Source organism: Crocodylus porosus, unplaced genomic scaffold, assembly GCF_001723895.1.
Source record: "Crocodylus porosus isolate Cpor-Errol unplaced genomic scaffold, CroPor_comp1, whole genome shotgun sequence".
NCBI classification, from domain to species: Eukaryota; Metazoa; Chordata; order Crocodylia; family Crocodylidae; genus Crocodylus; species Crocodylus porosus.
This window is the reverse complement of record NW_017728943.1, coordinates 123,996,758-124,018,711: the sequence shown is the minus strand read 5'-3', so window position 1 is coordinate 124,018,711 and position 21,954 is coordinate 123,996,758.

The window sequence follows — 21,954 nt, the reverse complement described above, 5'->3', positions numbered from 1 at the left end:
ATTCCTAGGAGACAGGCAAGGACCTGCGAAGCTGGCTGCGGTGGAAAGACCAGGCAGCTTGGCAAAGTAGTGGCTAGGAGCAGTGAATAAAAGATGATGCAGAGAAGCAATCAGGACACAAGACACAGTGTGGAAGGATCCCAGCTGGACTCTGTCCCCCACTGAGCTTATCCTCTTTGGCTTTTTGTTGCAATTGGCCTGCCATTTTGCAACCTGTTTTTCTAGTGTCCCTAGTAAAGAAAGCCTCAGTTATGGAAAGTATTATATCAGTTATGGAAACTCACTAAGGATTATTGTGTGCCTGTAGAGCACAGCTGCAGCATTTACTGTGCCTGTCCTTCTGCTTATAGAATTCAGAGCATCCATTTAGAGAAGTATATTGGAGTAGTATATGAGAAAACTAGAGGTGCACCAATACCACAGTCCAATACTGGATCAGCACTGATATAAAGAAAATTGGCTGTATCAGAAATTGGCCACATGTGGCTAATAATATGACTGATAAACGGCCCATGCATGGGCACAGCCATAGTGCAGCATGTAGGTGATGATGAGCACAGCCTGGCAACTCAGAGAGCTGGGTCCAGCTGGTAAGTCTGTTCTGGCAGATGCGGAGGGGTGGGGCAGGGGGGCAAGATCAAGGTTCCTGCAGTGAGGAAGTGGCAAGGGCTGGGGCTGGGGCAGGGGCAGGCGCTGCCTAGCTGGGGCAAAGCAGGGTGTGCAAAAGAGCCGCGGCTCATCCAGGAGGCACAGGGGGGGTGGATCTTGCTGCTGTGCACACACAGGAGGGCACAGGGAGAGGGGGCGTGTGCCCTTGGATCTCTTGCAAAAACATTAACTTTCAGTAGAAATAGTTTTCAGTGAAGGATTTGGTGCACTGTCAAGATGCTCAAGAAGGCTTGATTTTGTTTTATGAATCTGAAAGAGATGTATGTTTAATTCTAATTAAAGTCTAGCAGGAAAAAATAATGCTGAAGGGCATCCAGCATGGATTCATACCAGGTAGATACTGCCTGACAAACCTTGTTTCTTTTTATAACCAGGTCACAAACTGTTTAGACACAGGAGTCAAGGTCTATGTCATATACTTGGATTTAAAAAAAGCCTTTGACATGGTGTCACGTCCCATTCTCATAAAAAAACTAAGCGGCTGTGACTTAGATGATTACATGGTCATATGGGTGATGAATTGGCTAATGGGATGCACCCAGAGTGTGGTGGTGGACAGGTTGGTCTTGATCTGAAAAGATGTGTGTAGTGGTGTCCCCTAAGGCTCGGTCCTTGGGCCATTGCTGTTCAATAACTTCATCAGTGATTTGGACAAGGGTGTGGTGAGCACACTGTCCAAATTCATGGATGACACCAAATTAGACACACTCCAGTGTCTCCAGGCAAGGAACAGATGCAGGTGAATTTGGACAGGCTGGAAAAGTGGGCAGAACAAAATAGGATGCAGTTTAACAAGAATAAGTGCAGAGTGCTGCACCTGGGGAGAAGGAATCACCAACACAACTAGATAGAAAAATGTGTGTTGTGCTATATGTGATTATGCGCCACATGATCTGCACCCCACTTTTCAAAATCCTAGACCCTCTCACATCTCTAGTTACAATCATACAGTCTTTACCTACTGGAATTGTTTGGCACTGTTACATGGACCTCTCTGTCTGACATTTTAAAGTAATGTATTTTCTTCTTAGTTGATGGATGTTAAACAGTTTCTGAGTTTATAGAGGGTGATGTGTATTTAGATTAAGAGAATTCACAATAATTGGTGTTTAGGTACCTGGGAGTTTTCATTTTAGAAGCCCCAAACCAGGAACCCAACCCCCCATTCTGCATCATCAGTCTTATGTTCGTATAATGGAGTGAAAACTTAGCCCCACTAGACCAATATCGATTTTTTTAAAAGCTTGTTAGGATAAAGAATTTATCTAGAACTCTTAGCAACTTAATTTAAAAACTTTAACTTAGAAACAGAAGTAGATGAACTTCCATGCCTTCAGCATGATATTCACCCCATCACATAACCTGCATCTATAGAGATATGCTGATTTTAAATCTGCTTTCTTTTTGCTCTGTCTTTATACAGAAACCAGTTTTTCCTTTAATTTGTCCTCTAGTAAAAGCTTATGTTCTAGGTCACACACTAGAGGGTTCATCTACATGTGCAGTAATGCGCTTTTCCTAATGCACATTAAATTTGGTACCACCAATATGAGGTACTATATAAATGCACATTAGGCTGTGTTAATGTGCAGTAGTGCAAGTGTACACTTTTTAGATGATGCTTTATGTGCAATAGCCTATTCTACTGTGCATTAGCATAATAGCATCATTTTTATGTGCTGCTTGAATGAGCAGTAGAATAGGCTACTACACATTAAAGCACATGTGTAGATATGCCCAGAGAAGCTTCAGTTTCATCTCCTAAATTAGCCTCTTTGAGTTAAATAAAAGTAGAGAGTGATTTCTAGTATTTTTCAATCTAAACCATAAAGTCCAGTCAAACAAAAGTTGCCGTATGCATATTTTGAACAGTCATAACTATCTCTATTCAATCTCTTTATACAGAATGCTATTATCTAAAAACTGACACAAGGAAATAACAGAGGTGAGATGGTAACAATACTGCTAATGTAAAATGCATGTTCAGTTTTATTTATGATTATGATAAGTTTGTCTCATTTCAGTTTGTGAAAACGTAGACAGCAGTTAACAGCTAAAGGGATCTGGAGTTAAATTCCTCTTTTTCCTACTGATATGCTCATTAGTTTTGTGCAAGTGACTTAACCTTTCTTGAAAAAAGGTCTTATTGAGGTGAAATCAACCCTGGGGGGCAATGTGCACGGCTTAAGTCAGTGCCTGCTACAGACAGTCACAGTCATTCAGGCATCTATTTAGAATTCCATGTACCTGCAGAAAACTGCAGCAAGGGTTTTCCTTTAAAACGAATTTTACAAGGGAGATGAAAATGGAGGTCAACCCCTTTCTTTCCCCCTCCCCACAACACCCTGCAGAAAAAACCTCAAGCCAAACCAAACAAAAATTCTTCAAACTCAAAGGATGATTCTGATCTATTTGCAGGGGAGCATTAGCTTCAAATAAGCAAATGGAATTATGCAAGCGTAAGTAGGTCCTAAGTTTCTTCAGACTTTACTGTGGCCAATTTTAGAATTATTTGCATAAACTATTTGCATGTGATTAAACTAGTTATCATTGCCCTAGACCTTATCATTATGCATTTCTGCAGAGTCATCTTTGGATAAATCGTTGTCTGTGAATGCAGGGGGCTAGATTCAATGACTCAGGAGATCCCTTCCAGTCCCATACTCTTATGGCAGTTTTCAACTGCTCGTTAGCTAGGATTTCTTTACATGTTACCATATTTTATTAAAACCCCAACAAAAATGGTGTGGGAATGCTGAACTCCTGCATTCTCATGGGTTACTTACCTGCTCATTAGTTGCAGGCTAAGAGGCAGTATTATATATGGAAAAAAAAGCAAACAGTAATTACTCACAGACCTCAAGGTTCAAAAGGTGTTCTTCTTATACATAATAATACTGACTACCACAACTGCTTAACTCTGGGATTTAATTAATGTTTGTGAAGTGTTTTAAGATGCTTGATTGAAAAGCAGCAAAGAGAAAACTATGCTTATTTATATTCCATACTGTAAATGTAACAGTGACAACAATTTTAAGTCTTAAGTTTCAGAACAGCCAAAAAGTATTGAAAACCAGAGTATTAGTGCTGTGCTGTGTTATAATTGCGGACTTACAGTATAAGGAACTTGTTGAATGAGAGAGGAATTAAAAAAAAAAGTCATTTTTTTCTCTTTCTAAACATTATTTGTCTTGTTGTGTGGAACGACATATCCTATAGTTTTTAAAGAATTTCTAAAACAAAAATGTGACAGGCAGTAAATGAAGTTTCTGTTTGACACATTAACACAAAACCCTGGGCAAGATCATTAATCAAAAGACAATATGATGTCACTAACCTTTCCAAAGCATACTCAACCTTCTTCCACATCTAAGAAAAGAGCTTTAAAAGGGTATTTACTTAGAATGCATAAGGCAAAACTATTTTCTTGATAATCAGAAAAAAAAAAGAAAAACAACTATAAACCAGCAGTGTCATTTGTTCTTGCAGCCTGGTTTTCCTCTTTGCAGAGCTCTTTATCCAGTCCTCCAAATAGAAAACACAGCCTTTGAACACCAAACAAACAAATAAGTCAATAAACAAAAACCTGCGGTTGTGCAGTATGTGGTACCACAAACACGGTTGCATTGCCACATACCACACAAGATGGTATTCTGCGCCCTGCAAGGGCATGCTGCCCGAACATGTGCTGTGCCAGGTTTGTTTTCTGTGGGGTTTTTTGACCCCTGGATACGTGGTTTTTAAAGGTCTCACTAGACAGGGGCCTTAGGATCAGGGAACCTCTCCCCATCCCAGGGTCCACATGCCAGGATGTATCAAGTGCCTTGCTCTGTGGCTCCCTTGGGTCCGTGCACCTCCCCATGACCCAGCACACCTGGCCAAACTGATGAACCCCTGGCTCAGCACCCAGACAAGAGTGGGGTTGTACCAGACAGCAGTCAGTCTGTCAAAATAGGGGAAGCTGTCAACCAAGGCCCATTGTGCAGCTGACATCAGGCTATATGGCAGGGACCCTACCACATGTTCAGTTGAAGACATAATAGAAACCGGCCACAAAAATATTTTTGTGGCTTGTTTCCCATTCGGTCACTGTGTTTAATTGCCTGAATGTGTAGTTAGGTTACTATTAAAGACATATTTAATGAGTTCATCATGTCTTAAGTGTAATGTCCGCTACAAGACCAAAAAATAGCAATATACTCTGGACAGAAGCAAGAGATAGCAGCAACCATGACTTCAAAAATGATGTAAATTAGAGTGTACAGTTATATAACCATCTGCCTCTTTAAAGTACAGTTAAACCACAGAAATGACCATGAAAATATGACTTCTTTCTCTGCCTGTTGCATTTCCCACTATTTCAGTTGTAACAAATTACACTGGACTCATCCACAAGTGTGCTTGAATGCACATTAAAGCATCACTAAAAAAAAGGGCTATTTAGTTAATGAACATTAAAATAGGCTAATGCACATTGTGTCACTTAAAAATTGCAGGCCTTTTTAGATGTGCCTGGGGAGTGTGTGTATGTGTGTGTGTGGGGGGGGTGCGCTTTAATCAGAGCAACTCTAAGAGCCACTCTAATTAAAGCACCTGAACCACCTTGTGTATCAACTTCCCCATGCTTCAAAATAGCAGCGGGGGCACTTTACCTAAAACTCCTTGAACAAGCTTTAGTTAAAGTGTCCTCACCGCCATTTTGAAGCATAGGGACATGGAAGCTGGCTGGAGTGCAGTAATTACCACACTCCAGCAGACTTGATTGAGTCGGCTCCCAGCTTGTGTACAAGCAACCTGTGGTGGCCAGAACCCGAGGGGTTATTATCATGAGCAATAAATATATGCTCTTGGAGGCATCCAGGCAATTGTCTAGCAGTTAAGATTAGCTAATGCAAAGCTTGCAAGTTTGCAACCTGCAAGTGGAATTCATCTGTCACAATTTAACCAAAGTGTTGAATCTAACTGTTTGCACTGATCATGGGACTGACTGGGCCCCAAAAATAAGCAAAACTAGAAGATTAGCTGATCTAACAGGTTTTTAAAGGTCAGCCATAACAAGATCTAACCACCTAATATAATTAGCACATTCCAAGGAATCCAAGGAATCCAAGGAATAAGAAACCAAGGGGTTGAGCTTTGGCAGAGTAATGCTAATTTCAAACCTCAAAGTAATGTGGTGTAATTGCTTATTGGGTGAACCTGAGTTCGGGCGGTAACCTTTTATGATAATTTCTAACACCTTTTAATCCCATAGGGTAACAGCTATAGGACAAGATTGTGAGTGGCTCTAAAGCCAACAGATTAGCATAAAATAAGGCATAAAGGAACACTCATGTCAAGTAACCAGTTTGAAGGATGAGACAGAAGGACCATTGCTGTATCAAGCCTGGACCCCGGACTCCCAGTGTGAGTGAGGACCGGATCCTGACCAAGGGACCTTCCCAGTGACCCCTCAGGTAGTATTGATCAGGGATGCCTGACTTTGCTAGAACAACTTGGCACACACCTGGCATAGAGGGACTGCCAATAAGGACAACCCCATGTGGGAACTCTGTCATTTTGTCTATCTGTTGTTATTATTTACTATTAGCTCTTTATTATTGTACTATTTGTTTGTCATATCAACCTTTCTGTTAACTGTTGTATGCTAAACTATAAGTAAATTTGCCTTTACTTCACTCCTGACTTGCCTCCTTGATCCCAAACCCAGCAGCCTAATGGCTGATATACTCACAGCGCCTAGCCGGCCTGTGACAGCATCCCATGCTTTTTAGTTAATGTGCATTGAGCCAGGCTAATGCACATTTTCCCAGTACCACATGTCCACAAGGCACAGGGTAGGCTAAGGGCCCCGTTGACCTTGCACCCATGGATCTGTGCCATGAGGAAAAAGCCTTGCTGTCCTTGTAGAATCAGACAGCAAGCACACACCCACTCTGTGCCCCAAAGCATGCATACAAATGCCCAGTGAGTATAAACTTAAAGTTAAACTAAAGGTATAACTTGCCTTTATTCATAGTCAGCCAGGTGATTGGACTGTCCGGCAGCAGATATAGTGCAGGGTTAAAGACAAATCCGAAGTGCCTTCCTATTTAACACTTTTTATACATCTGAAGCCCTTGCATCAAGCCAGCATCATTTTCCACACATGATCAATCATATTGGCTGCCATGCACCTTATAATTTACTGATTGAATTTATATTTTTATTGAATTTATAGTTTTTAAGAATGTACCAGGCTTTCGTTGTACTGACCTACATAGTTGGGTTTTTTTTTATCTCCTACAAGAGGTGGTAATGATACTTACATCCTAGGTTTCTTGATGAGATTCCAAAGCCTTCTGGTGCTTTTCATGGTGTTTTTCATGGAACTTAACACTTGTCGATTTTAACTCAGACTTGCTGATTTTAACTTGGACTGTTCTTGGCTTGTCTTATGGGATACAAGTTCTTGCTAATCTTAAACCTAAATTTCCTCTGATGCAGCTTCAGGCTGTTGGTCCTAGTCATGTCCCTTACAGCCACAGATAAAAGCTTACCTTCATCATCTCTTTGCTTGCCCTTCAGATATTTCAAGACTTACCAAATCCCCCTTAGTCTTCTCTTCTCTGGACTAAATAACTGTGGCTCTTTTAGCCTTTTTTCATAAGTCCTGTTTCCCAGGCCTGAAGTCTAGCCAATCATTCCCCAGCCTGTATTTGAGCATGGAATTTTTCCATCCCATATGCAGAAGTTTGTACTTGTCCTTGTCTTGCCCTTTATGTAAAATTTAACTCTTATTTACCCACACACTTCATCTAATCAATCATTCAGCTGACAGCCCAGAAAAAGTGATCATTCGGTAGAAAAGCCCATGAGTGCATATAATTCAATGAAGTAAATGTTTATTAAACAAAATCAGACACTGTCTCTTTAAATCTCATATCAGTTATAAAAAGCTTTGCAGATTTTAGAGGAATCATCTAGGGGCAAAGTTCCTGAAAAGTCTGTCAAATTAATATGATGGCAAAAGCCTTTGTGAAGATATGATGCCTTAAAGCAAATCAAAGTTAAGAATGTCCTTAGAATAGTATGGTGTGACTCCTTAAGTCACTGCGTTAGTTTAATGCCTTTGGGTCATTCTGAGGCATCGCTTAAAACTCTGTTTCAGTGAAATCCTTCCCTGCCTCCATAAAGCTTATTTTGAGATGTCCTAGAGGTGTGACGCAATGAAGAGAGCTCTGCACTAACAGCAATACAATTGAAACACTGTAATCTCTTAGGACTGTTTAATAAAAGGCTGCCCCAAAATGGGACCTACATGAATACCCCAAGATGCTTCAATTTGCTTTCACCTGAGTGCAACCCCAATGGCATTTACAATTTTGGAGGACCGGAAAAAACTATACGGAAAGTCTGATGGATACCAGAGATGTTCTTCAATATTTGATGCCTTTGCTGCTTTTTTGCAGCTGAATGAAAAGCTGAAACCCTAAAAAGTACCACTGTATTTTCACTGCAGATACTTTCCCAGTATCACCGGCTGCAGAAGCAACAAAATTTAGGAAACATTCTGCTGTTATTGATATTCTTTCATTTAAAGCAAGCCAGGTATTTCAAGGTAATTGGTCCATAAAACCTTTCCTAAAATCCCGTTGCACATGGCTACAAATATTCTTCATTGTGCTATAAATGCAAACCGAATGAGGCTTGTTTTGTGTTTGTTTGTTTTAAGAAAAATGAGACAGAAGCATTTTTCAGGCAGCCATCCATTTCAATATATCACTTAGCCTTTTTCTTATGGAAATTCAGTTTCTGAGTCATGACTAAAGAATTGAATATCTAGTGCCATAAATCAATACAGCTCAGAGTGGGAAAAACTCTAATTTTGCTATGAAGTCAAAGCCCATTTTTAAAACAATTTAACAGCAGCAGGCGGAGTTGTTTAGGGGATTGATAATGGGACATATAGCTCTTCACCCCCTACCAGCTGGTTTGAATTCACTAAACCTGAGTAGTGACAGAAAGTCATTACCAGCTAATGGCTGCTGGGTATCGTATGTGGAAAGAGTTGATTTCAATCCATTTCCTATTTTACTTGTCTCCACTCCACTGAATCCACCAATACAATTAGCATTAATTGCCAAAGCAGGCAAAGCCAAAAAAGAGGCAGGGAATGAAATACCCTCCTACTTGAACCCAAGATACCATTCCTCACATCTGAACTGTGATACTTTGGCAAGACAACATGAGGAATCATCCGCTGTTCTTGCCTGCAGTGTCCCCATTCTTTGAATAAAAAGACCTCTTTATTTTCAGCCTACCTTAGTCTCATTGGTATTATTGTATTTTCCGCCCTGAATAAGAGTGCACCTTGTTTTTGAAAGGCAAAATGAAGGGGGAAAATATATTTCCTGAAAGTAAGGAGCTGGGCATGTCTATACATGCAATTCATTTGCAGCAATAAATTCTGGTTCATAACATGCCAGAGTTTATTGCTTTCAGGTGCCATGTCTTCATGTGCACCAAGAACTGCAGCACGTTGAGCCAGGATGGAGCAGCTGGGGGCTTGGGAGGTCAGCCTGACAGCTCAAGACTGTTTTGACCTGGCTCAATATGCAGAGGGGTTGGCTGGGGCATGAGGGTGCTACAGTATGGGGTTAGTCATCAGGCAGACCCTACACTGAAGCACCCTCATGCCCCAGCCAGCCCCATTAGCAACTGCATGTGCATTGCTGTGCACTAAATAATGCCACTGTAGGATAGTCCGTGTGTTTACAAGTACTAACCTACGGCAGAGTTAATTGGTTTCCTGTGGCCTGTTAAGGTTTCCTGTGGCCCCCTAAATTGCACATGTAGACACTGAGGGTGCTCGTACACAGGGTTGCATTCTGTGCCCATAAATTGAAATGGTGAGTTTTATTTTCCTGTTACTGTGTACATATCATCACTCTTAAATCTCATGAAATGCTCAAGAATCAGAACTCATGGTAGAGGTGATATCTTTTATTAGACCAGCTAGATTTTTGCAAAAAAAACCCTTTAATTGCAAGTTTTGGGGCACAAGCACCCTTCTTCAGGCATAGGAGAAATGTTTATAAAAGTTCTCCTGGGTAGAAATGAAAGTTCATATTTCATAGGAAAGTTGAAGGTGTGGTAAAATCTGTTTGGAACAGTTTATTCTATATGCAGATTAGGCTTAGAGAAAAGTTTACCTTGAAGTTGTTTGGTGGTAAGCAGGATGTAGTCATATTTTCTTCTGGTTATGGTGTTTCATACCAAAGGGGAGGGTGAGGTTGAGGTTGAGGGGGCAGAAAAGCCAGTGATGGGTGATGGATTTTTTAATTGTTAGTGTTGTGCTTCTGTAGCAAATCAGAAAGCGGGCATTGCATTCCTGGGTTATTTCAGTTCTGCTTGGGTTAATGACTGTAAAATAAATGCTTTGGTGAAATTAAAATGAATTTTCATCTATGTCTATCTGCTGACTTGGGAAGGGTTATAAAGGTGTGGGTTCTTGGGGGTGGGAGGGGAGGTAAGCCAAACCAAAGAAAAACAGGTTTGCTTCAGACAGACTGCACTAATGAAAGAGGACAAGCCCACCTCTGGACTGAAGGGGAAAAGGAGGTGTTGGCCCAGAATGTGAGTACTGTGGGGTACAGCAGTGAGCAGTAATTAGAGCTGCTGCACTGCACCATAACATTTCCTCTGAGCGCATTCAGCTTTCTATCATTCCCCAGCCATCCCACACAAGAGGAGACCTTGGGGGAACAGGGGCTTTCAAGGTTCAGGCTTTTATTATTGTGACCAGAGAAAGAAACTCTGGCCAAACCAAGGCCAAGTTGTGATGGGCTGGCCCAGAATTTTGTTAATGCAGGGAGGGCTTATTGGGTGGGTCTTCTTGGTTTTTGGCAGGAAAAGCCTAGGTATTTTTGCTGTGCATGCAAGACCTAGGCTCTGTGACTGTTACAAGGTTTTAGCACCAGGCAGGGCCAAGCCAGGGAGGGGGGCTGTGTCTGCACCCATGGCAACTTTTTACATCTTATGGGCATGCTCATTCTAGACATGTTTTGCCGCTGCTAAGTCCAAGAGCACTGTGAATGCCGTGGCCCAGTAGCGGGCTGCCCAGTGACCTATGTCTCAAGACACCGCTTCCAGTGGGACATGATATGAAATGCTGAGCAGTTGAGACATATCTGGTGAGGGAATGAGTGGTGACAGAACTCACCCACTATTCATAAAATGGGCACACTTAAGGCTCATGAGATGGTTTCTATAAATCACACCTCCTCTAAAATCTTGGTGCTTTTGTTTTTTGGCGAATTACACCTGAAATCCATCAAGCATGCAGTGGAAAAAAGGCAGACGCTGAGCAGAAGATTGAATAGACAAACCCTGAACCACAAGGGTGACCAGTCACCCTTACCAGCCAAAGCATCCCTCACACCAGACCCACACCAGTGCCCCCACAAAGAAGTCACCTACCACCAAAAGAAGCTGCCACCCAGGGGAACTTTGGGGACCCATTACATTCCTATTAGGTGTTAAATGCTAAGAGCAGAATCCACCCTACGTGGCCAGCCTTCACCTGCCCTGTTGCAATTTTTCGTGCCATTCATTGGTGTGTTCACCCAGCAGGGCCAGGCTTCTTTACACCAGGCATTGTACAGCAGCCATGAGGGAAGCCCTGCTCCGCTGTCCCTGCACTCCAAAAAATCCCTATCCATGTATGGCACAATAGCAGGATACACAGTGACCCAGGTATCAAGGCACTGCTCCTGGGAGCCCCTGGCCAACTGCCTGCCTGCCCACCTGCCTGCCTGCCTGCCCGCTCTCCTGGGAGCCTGCTTGTCCCCTTCCTGGCATGGGGCAGGCACAAGCCTCGGGTCTGGCTTGTGCCTCAAGCCTCAGTCACAAGGGTGAGCCAGGAAAAGTGTCTGCCCTTCTGGAACTGCAGGTCAGATTTGGGTGAGGGAGAAGGTGGGGGCAAGGGGGCTGCACACTGAAAAAAAAATGTTATGATGCCTGCAGGCTAGTATCTACCATCCTAAGACCAGGCACCCACTTACTGCTTTTAACCGCAAATAAAACCATGCTTAACAGGCAACGTAAAGCAGGCAATTAGTCCATGTATTAATTCTGTGCATTAACCCTGAACCCCAAACTAGGGGAACAGGATACGACTTTTGCCAGCACAGGTCTTTTTTAATGTATTGAGTGTGTTCACACCAGTCACAGCATTTACCCAAGGTTGGGTGACCAGCAGTCAATAGCAAGCTTCACTGTGTGGTATTTCTATAATAGGGTCAGGGTATACCACACACCATATGATCCCTGATAGTGAAGAAGGGAGCACATACAACAGACACTGATTGATCTATAAAAGAGCCTGTGATCACCTTGATCTGCAACCCCCCAACACAACCTGGGTCCTTTTGGGACATCTACCACACCAAGTGACATAGGAGACAACAACAACAACAGATTGGTATCTTTGAATTCTTATAAAATAAATATAAAATAAATCTAATAAAATAGTAAGAAGAGGTCAACAGAGGATTGATTCATGTCAGGCTCTGCAGCTACATCTGGTGTCCCAAAACATTAATTACACACAAATACCTGCAAATTGTAATAACACTTGGTAGACAAGGGAGTTCACTATACAGAAATTGTAGTGACATCCGGTGGACAAAGGGGCTCACTAAATATCATTCAGGGGCTTGCCGTGTACTCATGACATATTAATGGTTGCACCATTCCAAGTTGCGTTGCTGCAAACTAAACTACATCAGGATGTGGTTTAGTTTGTGAAGATGCAAACTCATTTAAATTGCCAAAAACTCATGTACATGTAAAGTGTGACACCATTAAGACACACGAAGGGAAATTTTTGTCACTTCTGCATCATCTGGATGTCACGTGTACAAGTGCCCTGAGACTTTACTGCAGAGCTAATTAGGCAGCTCCACAGTAAGCCTCTCATATAGATGTGCCTACTGAGTAGCAACAGCTAGACAGCCAAGCGAGCTCCTTTTTTCTGCTTCCTGTGGATCATTTTCAGAGTTACTTTTGCTTTTGCCCAGTAAAAAGCATAAACTGTCCTTACCATGTTTCCTCGCATATAATGCACACTTCAGTTTCCAACAACTGCTTTTTTTAAAAAAAATGGTACGTGCTGTATGTGAGAAATTTTGGTATGTTTACAGTAAATTTGTAGGCATATATTGTCAAATGTATATACATATACTGCTGTATTAAGCACAGTAGTACAGGTGTACACCCCAAACTCCTGTTTACCCATGATTAGACACTTACACATTTATATGCAAAACAGGAAAGAATTTATAATACACATCCTATACTGCACCAGCAAGTCAGGTACATTTATAGTATTTTGGTAAGAGGCCAGGTATCCATCTCCTTAAGCACAGGTACTGTAATATCCAGCTCAGTATCTAGCTTTCTAGAATATTTTAACATATTTCAAAACTTGAGGTTTATGGCAACAAAAAGAACAAGAAGATCTTTTTTGTATATGCTCACATGTATTAGCTTATATTTATTTGTCAAAACAGCATGTTAAAAAAATTGTGAATATACCAAAAAAGAGACAAATTCATCACAGATTTGAAATACAACTGGGAAGATCAGTGGGCCCTATGTTTGGGAGTTCCCCAGAACTAGCTCCCAGAGTTAACACAGCTCTGCCTTGACCTATATGCAGGTGGAGCATAGCAACAGACTTTTAATCCTGCTGCCATCCCGCATATGCTGCACTTTCACTGCAGACCAGGAGGGTGAGTGAATTATTTTAAAAAATGAACACTTTGCATCATATAGGAGATGTGGACCTCTTGCCCTTCCCCTTAAATCCAGTGTCATCTCATGATGTTGCATCAGTTTCCACTGCAAGAGACTCTCCCATAGCTACTAAGGCAGGGACAGAATCTGCATCTAAATTTGTACCTGATTCAGTCAGATAAAACAAGACCTTTGTGTATCTTCCATCATTTTATGTGATGGGCTAGCTGGTAGTGATTTAGCCCAGGGGTCTGGAAGGGGTAAAAGATGATTGGAGGACTTGGGATTCCCTTTTCTCACCAATCAGGCCTCAGAGACTCACCCTCCATGTCCCCTGATTGGCCCCTTGGGTCACCAGAAGGGGGATAAAAGGGGCAGCACAGCTGACTCAGGAGAGACCAGCAAGGGACCACAAGGAAGGAGTCCCAAAGAGCTGGGCCAGCAGGGTGGGAGCAGTTGCCCCAGAAGCACCTGGAGGAGTGGGACCTGCAGGCAGCAGTTGGACCCTCAGCAGCGCGGTGGGTGGCTGACAGGAGAGGCTCCCCGCTGGGCTCCAGGACCCCCTGGGAGAGGCTGCAGCCAGCAGGAGCAGCTCCCCAGCTCCAGCAAGGATCTAAGCAGCAAACTGAGAGGTTCCCAGCTCTGCTTCCAGCTGCTCCAGCAAGAGGCCAGGCAGCTTGACATGAGGCCGGGGCTCCTGGAAGGTCAAGACCCCTAGCAGCTTAGCACAACACTAGTACTGGTGGCTATGTGGTAGAGTTTCTGCCTACCAGGTGGGGGATATGAATTCAAGTCCCAGCTGGGTAGACTTGGGGTGAGTGAAATAACAGAGGAAAATCTTTGTTGCATTAGAAAGGGGTCATTGTACTTTCTCCCCCTGCAGGTACATAGGCCCTATATTCCTTGTTGTTTGACATTTTGTATTTTGTGCCTTTTATATTTCACCAACCAGTATTGTTTGTTCTGCTGTTTGTGTTTTATATTTTGTTAACCCTGTCTTTTGTCAACTGGATGAATATGTCCATGATTGTAAGTCTAAGCTTTGTTGAATCCTGCCCCCTCAGAGCATTGTAGTGTCACCTATAACCCCTGGTTTATATTGGTTATGTTTCCAGTATTGTTCTCTTATTAAAAGGTATATGGTTAAGTCCCCATTGGTGGTCTGGCTCTGCTCTATAGGGGGAGGAGAGTACTTGTGCACCTCCCACAGTACTTGTGCACCTGCTTTGATCCCTTCAACTGGAGAAGGGGTACCTCTTAGAGTACCGCCCGAGTTACATATGAAAGAATGGCCCTGATTTACCCATCAAACACACTTCTGTGAGTTAACTATATCATGCTAATGTTAGACAGGTATAAGCATATTTACTACCAGTAAAAAAAAAAAAATTCCTGGCTCATAAAAAGCCAGTATGGGGGAAGGGTTATGGAAAGATGCATAGGCCACATTCAGACTAGCACAGATATGTCTGCAGACCTGTTAGCTGTGCCAGACACCACACATGCAGGTGTTCCCTGCACCGCAACCTTGCAGTATGGTGAGGGGAGGTTTGGCCCTGGGAGATTCCAGGTTAAAAAAAAACCCATGCCAAACAAAGCTGGGCAGTGGACATGGCAGCACATGGTGTGTGCTCCCCAAAACCGGAGCCTGGCCAGCTAGAGCCATGCTCCAGCTGCCAGCCAGGCTTCCTGCTGTGGTTGCAGCTCCAGGATGACTCTAGGCCCCAGGTAAGGCTTCTTGAGCCAGCACAGTTGCTGGCTCCAGCTTCCCCTACCCACCTGAGGTAACCTGCTGTGCACCAGTGCCCGCGTGGCATAGGCATTCCCTAGGGACAAGTAGCAGCAGCAGCACTTGTCCCTAGGGAAACAAACATCCTCTCTCATCTGAACGTGCCCATAAGGGCTTTCCCCCATTCAAGAGTCTCTGGATGGATCTCTTAAGACAAAGATCCTCAATTGTGAGGGATTGCCAATGGCATGGGTCTCTCTATCTCTGTTGACCCCCAGTGTTGTCTCCATTCAGTTACTGCCACTTACTTCTTTATTCCCCCTCCCCTGAGGATCCAATTTCCCACCCCACTCTACCTGCCTCCCACCAAACGAATTCTGTCCATTGTTACTCAGGACAGAGATCCTGAGTAGCAATGGAGATATATCCTGCCATCGCTAGATTGTTCCTTTTCCCTAACACCCTCACCCCTAGTCCTTTATTCACTCACAATCAGCTCTAGAAAACTCCTCCTTCCTCATTCACACAGCCTTAAAGTTAGTAATCACCTTGCCACAACAGGGCCGTGCTCTCCTTCCACTTCCAACTCGTGGTCTTCATGCTTTTCTCCAGCTTCACTTCCCAACTTTCTATCTTACTCTCTTAATTGCTGCTTCTCAATGCTTCCTCCCTGAGTTTTGTCCACTCCAGCTCTTTCCAACTTTCCCATTAGTTTTGTTATTTCTTTACAGAAAGTTACCCCTACAAACAACCTTAATTCATAAATTAAATTCCCTGCTTGCTGCCCTGAGTATTAAATCAGTTATCAAACTCTATGTGCATAATTTCCAACTTTATGATTGCATTTAATTGCAGCAATGTAAAAGCTATTCCCATGGTGTTACTTATTTAACATATTTTCCTCCCACCCTAAAAATACTATTTTCAGAGGAAGATTTCATACAAGTTTAATAGCATTTATTCAGAGAAACTGCCATAATTTAAGCCATGAAAACTGGTAAATGTTTGTTCAGTTCTCAAGTAGATGTATTACACAGCTTGATAGCTATCCCTAAATATTTTTCCTTAGCAATACCAGGCAGTTTACTGTTTTTCATTCCTTGTAGCTAGTTATTTTTAAATGTTCCCGTTTATTCTCTTCCTCTCATTTCCATCTCTGTCAGCCACCTGCTTTCTTCTCCTCCAAATGCCATACATTGTGTGACACAAAAACAGGTGAGAAAAAACCCTGATTTCCTAGTTCACGAGCTATTATTCTGGTTCATTCATTAGTCTTAGGTATTCTCACACTTCTGCCCTCAACTGTAGTTTTATCCAATATATACAGAAGAAGTAAACAGTGCTGGAGCTCAGGCGAGTACCCTTATCGATGAGCTACGGTCAGCAGAGGCTCCTGCTTCACTTCTCTCTCTGGCCCAGTTAACCTGAGATTCTTCACAGTGGCACAGTTTCAATAGGAAGGATGGATTGCACAGCAAGGTCATTAGAGCAGTCTTCTGGGAAATCCTGCAAGTAGAGGAGGGGACTGAATGAAGGTCTTCCACTTCCTGGGGGATTACACTAATTACAAGTCTATTAAATAAATTGGGACTTCTTTGGCCATATTTTAAAAGTAAATGACCACCACTACTGCATACAGCACTTTCTCCTAGAAGCTTTCTGAGTGAAATACAAGATGGGTTATGACTCGTATGGCTGTAAATGGTCTGGATGCTACCTATCAAAAGGGGCCACCTTCTTCCTTATGCCCCACTGAGAACCTTGAAGCCAGCCAAGAGCAACCTCAAGCATGTACCATCAATTGGCCAAGTCACCTGTGCAAAAACACACGGGAGGTTGTTCTCAGGAGATTCTTTTCAGCCCTGGAAGTCCCACCCTCTTGAGGCCAGCCAGAGTTTGAGCCTGGACATATTTTGGAAGCTCTATAAGTTTTGGGCAGGCATTTAACAAACAAAACTAAGCTGAAATATTGCTCGTGCAGTTTCTGCTTTATGTTGATACTTAGCTGCTTTTTAAATTGTTTTATTGTCCTGTTCATTCTCCTGTTTTATAAGTTATTTTGTTCTCTTTGTTGTAAGCCACTCTGAACCTTTGCCGGGAAAGATGACATATAAATGAAATAATAATATGTTTTACATGTACTGCAAGGTAAATCACTGGATCAAGGCCCCAAAGGGACTTCGGCAAAGAAACATCTACAGTCTGGATCCTGACAGGGCTTAGATGTAAGCAAAGCACTGAGCTGTCCATCTCCAGCAAAGCCTCAGCCATTGCGAGCAAGTGCAAAGGCATAACTCTATGCACCTGAGGAAACCCTAAGGACAAACACGGAGGCACTGATAGAGGTAATACATAGGGTCACCATATGTGCTGAATTGGCCAGGACAGTCCTAGATTTTACAGGCTGTCCTGGAGTCCTGGCCGATTGGTGTAAATTGAAGCAAAAGTCTTGGATTTACCTGCTGCTGGCAGAGGCAAAGGCTGCTCCCATCTACAATGCCTGGCCCAGCTCCTGCTGAGCAGTGGCTGGAGGTCTGGTGGGGGTGGGCTAAGCTGGGCACTGCTCCTCTGCCTGCCATTGCCAGCAGCCTCATGCCCTGCCTCTGAGGCCACTGTTGAGGTCCAGACTGCACATGGTGGCCCCGGGTGGCTGCCAACGATGTGGGGGAAGAGGGTTGGGCTTCTGTGCATGAGGGATGGAGCCCAGCTACAGGCCTCCATGGTGTCTCACCCTGCCCTGCCATCAGCAATCCTGGGAGCTGTGCGGTGGAGTGTGTGTGGGGGTGGAGAGGCCAGGGGTGTGGTTGTGTGTTGCCCTGTGTGCATGCACATAGGGTCAGGTGAGGGGTATGCCCACATGGGCACCCCTCCTCTCCTGGATTTCCTTAATAGCGGGTCCACCACGATCCACTGGCTGGGAAACTGGCTCCATGGTCAGACCCAGAGGGTAGTAATTGATGGAAGTCACTCATCATGGTGTCCTGTGACCAGGGGGGTCTCCCAAGGCTCTGTCCTTGGACCCATATTGTTCAACATCTTCATTAATGATGTGGACATTAGAGTCAGGACCGGACTGGCCAAGTTTGCCGATGACACCAAACTTTGGGGCAAAGCATCCATACCAGAAGACAGGCGGGTGATCCAGGCTGACCTGGACAGGCTCAGCAAATGGGCAGACGAGAACCTGATGGTGTTTAGCACTGAAAAATGCAAGGTTCTCCACCTTGGGAGGAAAAACCTGCAGCATCCTTATAGGCTCGGCAGTGCTACACTGGCTAGCGCTACAGAAGAAAGAGACTTGGGGGTCATCATTGACCACAAGATGAACATGAGCCTGCAATGCAATGCTGTGGCTAGTAAAGCAACCAAAATGCTGGTTTGCATCCATAGATGCTTCTCAAGCAAATCCCGGGACATCATTCTCCCCTTGTACTCAGCCTTGGCAAGGCTGCAGCTGAAGTACTGTGTCCAGTTTTGGGCCCAACAATTCAAAAAGGATGTGGAGAAGCTTGAGAGAGTCCAGAGGAGAGCCACGCACATGATCAGAGGTCAGGAAAACAGACCTTACGATGACAGGCTGAGAGCCATGGGGCTCTTTAGCCTGGAAAAGCGCAGGCTCAGGGGTGATCTGATGGCCACCTATAAATTTATCAGAGGTGATCACCAGTATCTGGGGGAATGTTTGTTCACCAGAGCGCCCCAAGGGATGACGAGGTTGAATGGTCATAAACTCCCGCAAGACCTTTTCAGACTGGATATAAGGAAGAATTTCTTTACTGTTCAAGCCCCCAAGGTCTGGAACAGCCTGCCATCGGAGGTGGTTAGAGCACCTACATTGAACACCTTCAGGAGCTTATCTTGCTGGGATCCTATGACCCCAACTGACTTCCTGCCCTTCGGACGGGGGGCTAGTCTTGATGATCTTCCGAGATCCCTTCCAGCCGTAATGTCTATGAAATCTATTTTAAAAAACAATAATATGGTCACCCTACTTATATACTTCTCAGATTACCATACTTCCTTGAATCCAAGATGACTTTTACACTGCTGCGTACCCCTGGGTTGGTTCCCTTACCATTCCCTGGATCTGCGCTGGGTTTTCTGCTGCTCCCTGGCTCTGCACTGATTCCCTCACTGATCTGTGGCAAGGGAATCTGTCCTGGGTCCTGCACTGCTTCCTGTTAAATCAGGGAGTAGTCAAGGAGCCAAGGAGCAGTGCAGGATCCTTGAAACTAGATTTTAAATGCTTCTAGATTCTTTGTTTTCCCCATCATTTATGGAGGGAAAATCTCATCTTGGAATCAAATAAATGTGGTGTAGATACCAGCTAGCATCCACAGTCTGGACCCAATCAGGCAGAATTTAAGCACCTAAGACTCACTTTATTTGGATGTCTTTTTTATTCTCATTATTGTTTTTGCATCTGGCCGGCAAGCCTCACACAATCAAGGATTTCAATCCAGCTTCCCTCAGACCCAGGGTTACAGCCTCAAAACTCACCCAATTTTCATCTTCAAGAACCAGTTGTGTTTTATCACCTCCCTTTTTATATGCCATTTGCCTTCCTGGGTTCTTATTGAACTTGCACCTGCACCAACCAAAATTCCCCTGATTTCCATAAGGCTTCTGCCTGGGCACACCAACAACTACCTGCATAGTATAAGTCACAAATCCTAGGTCAGAGATTGCAACATCTTGGGGAAGGGATCATAAGGGACCTGAGGTTGTCATCTAGTCCGACCCCCTGTCTGAGGCAAGATCATCCCTATCCAAATCATCCTATATAATCCATAATCTAAACTCTTAGTAAGCCTCAACCTTAACACAACACAAGATGCAACACCCTAGCCTAACAGGTAAAGCAGGTGAACCACAGTAAGCACTATGCTACTTCTATAAAAGGTTGTTAATATACATTCAAGAGATCCCAAGAAGAAAGACAAACCCCCAGCTGCAGAGGAAGGCAAAAAACCCACAGTCTATATCAGTTTGACCATGGGATAAAATTCCTTCCTGACTCCAAATATAGCAAGTGGTCTAACCAGAGGAGGAAGTCTATCTAGCCAGGAACATCTGGCTTTAAGTCCCAGCAGGAGCACTTGCATACCCCAGTCAAAATACCCAGACTTGGCTGCAGTCAGCACCCAATGCCATTGAGGAAGGCTTAAAAAACACCCTGACACATAACAGAAAGTGGGGAAGGGAATAACAAGCAAAGCCCAGAAGCATGGGAAATAGCCATAGCTGAACATAAGCATGGCTACATCTAAATCATCCCTGGCCAGTGCCTGTCCAACCTTTTCTTGAACACCGTCAGAGATGGAGAGCTCACAGGATCCCTAGGTACTCTATTCCATTGCCTCACTTCTCCACCAGTGAGGAAGTTTTTCTTGATATCCAATCTAAATCTACTTTGCTGCAACTTGAAGCCACTGGTCCATGCCCTACTCTCTGCAGTAAGAGAGAAAGGGTGCTTTCCCTCTTCTTAATGGCAGCCTTTCAAGTATTTGAATACTGTTCTCATGTCCCCTCTTAAGTGTCTTTTCTGCCAACTGAACATGCCTTCAGCCTCTCCTCATACAACTTGCTTTTCAAGCCCTTTGTCATCTCTGTCACCTGGCTTTGGACCTCTCTAACTTCTCCACATACTTTTAAAAATTGTGGAGCCCATCATGGTACACAATACTCTGGCCTAACCAGTACTGAGAGATACTATCACCTCCCATGTCTTGCACGTAATGCTTCTATTGATGCATTTTGTGCAGCTGCATCACACTGAAGACTCATAATAAGTTTTTGATACACCAAGACTCCCAAATCCTTCTCCATACTGTTGGCATCCAGCCAGGTATCAGCCATTTTGTATTTGTGTTTTTCATTATTCTTCCCATATGTATTTGGGAAGAGACTTTTGGGTGAGACTGTTACTAATTTAGAAAAGACAGGGCCAGATATTTTAAATAAATGTATTTAACATTTTGAGCAATATTTGGCCCTTCTTTTTGTCTCAGGTCTATTTGTTTAATGCTCACTAATGGTCATGTGTTTTCTGAATGCAGCACATCATTTGATGTTTCTGCTTGACTGTTATGCAATAGCTAAAATGGCTTTGCCTGAAGTTACCATGCATCTTTGAGTGGTATAATGCAGGTTTTGCATTTTAGGCTGAAGGCAGAATATGAAGCCTTCTGAATAGCATAACTCCATCACAAGTACATTACCAGATTGAAAGGTGCTACAGGGCAATGTTAGCTCTGAGAGACTCCAGGCACTAAAATACATTTAATATAGGATTTGAGAAGTACCTGGGGTACCTTAGAAAACTGCTCTTTGATGTCTCTTTGGTCCCAGAAAGAAATTATTTTCCTTGTTGTGAAATGTCAGTTGTACAAAATATTCACAGAGCACTGTTCAGCTTCTCCTATCCCTCCACACAAGAACTTCAATGCTCTGGTTCTGAAACTGCTTTGGTTTTCTTGCCTCTGCTTCCCATTTCAGTGTTTTACATTCTCCATTTCAAGGCTATAGAACACTGGATTGCACATTATTAAATAGAACAAAGATCATTTACAAAATGACAAACTCTAGGGCAAGCAGCTTTTCAGAAAACTAAGCAATATTTGCAAAATTAAACATCTTAAATCAAGACATTATTTCAAACATTTCTGTTTTTTTCTATTAGTTAGGGGAAAAATCTAGTGCTTCTCTATTGTAGAAGATTGAAGGATGGGGAATGATGTAATTAATCATTTTTATTTCAAATAAAATAGAAAATA